This window comes from Chaetura pelagica, unplaced genomic scaffold (genome assembly GCF_000747805.2).
Source record: "Chaetura pelagica isolate M959 unplaced genomic scaffold, ChaPel_1.0 scaffold1463, whole genome shotgun sequence".
Taxonomy (NCBI): Eukaryota; Metazoa; Chordata; class Aves; order Apodiformes; family Apodidae; genus Chaetura; species Chaetura pelagica.
In genome coordinates this window covers 19,494-19,892 of record NW_009952634.1, presented here as the reverse complement: position 1 = coordinate 19,892, position 399 = coordinate 19,494, and the positions used below count along the sequence as shown (strand labels likewise).

The window sequence follows — 399 nt, the reverse complement described above, 5'->3', positions numbered from 1 at the left end:
CTCGGGGGGCCCCGGGGGTCCCCACAGCCCCCAGGACCCCCCTTCATGCCCCTCCACGGGGTCACACCCCCAGCCTCATTCCCTGAGGACCCTTCGACTCACCCGAGAGGATCCGGCCCCGGATGGAGACGTTCCCAGTGAAGGGACATTTCTTGTCGATGTAGGTGCCCTCGATGGCCTGGAGGGAAAACCAGTGTCACCAGTTGGAGGGACCCCCCTGCAGGGCTGGGAACAGCTCTGGGGTCCCCAGCACAGGGAGGACACGGAGCTGTTGGAGAGAGGCCAGAGGAGGCCCCGGAGATGCTGGGAGGGCTGGAGCAGCTCTGGAGCCAGGCTGGGAGAGTTGGGGTGTTCAGCCTGGAGAAGAGAAGGCTCCAGGGAGACCTGAGAGCAGCTTCC

The 399-nt window shown here is 65.9% G+C and overlaps 1 protein-coding gene across 1 annotated transcript in view; it reads right to left on the bottom strand.

Annotated features, from left to right (window-relative positions):
- RPS11 (ribosomal protein S11) overlaps positions 1-399 on the bottom strand; it is a 2,845-nt gene that overhangs the window by 1,783 nt on the left and 663 nt on the right. The window contains exon 2 of the mRNA XM_009993744.1: positions 103-178. The gene's annotated coding sequence lies outside the window, so the exon portion shown is untranslated. The remainder of the gene's footprint in view (positions 1-102; positions 179-399) is intronic.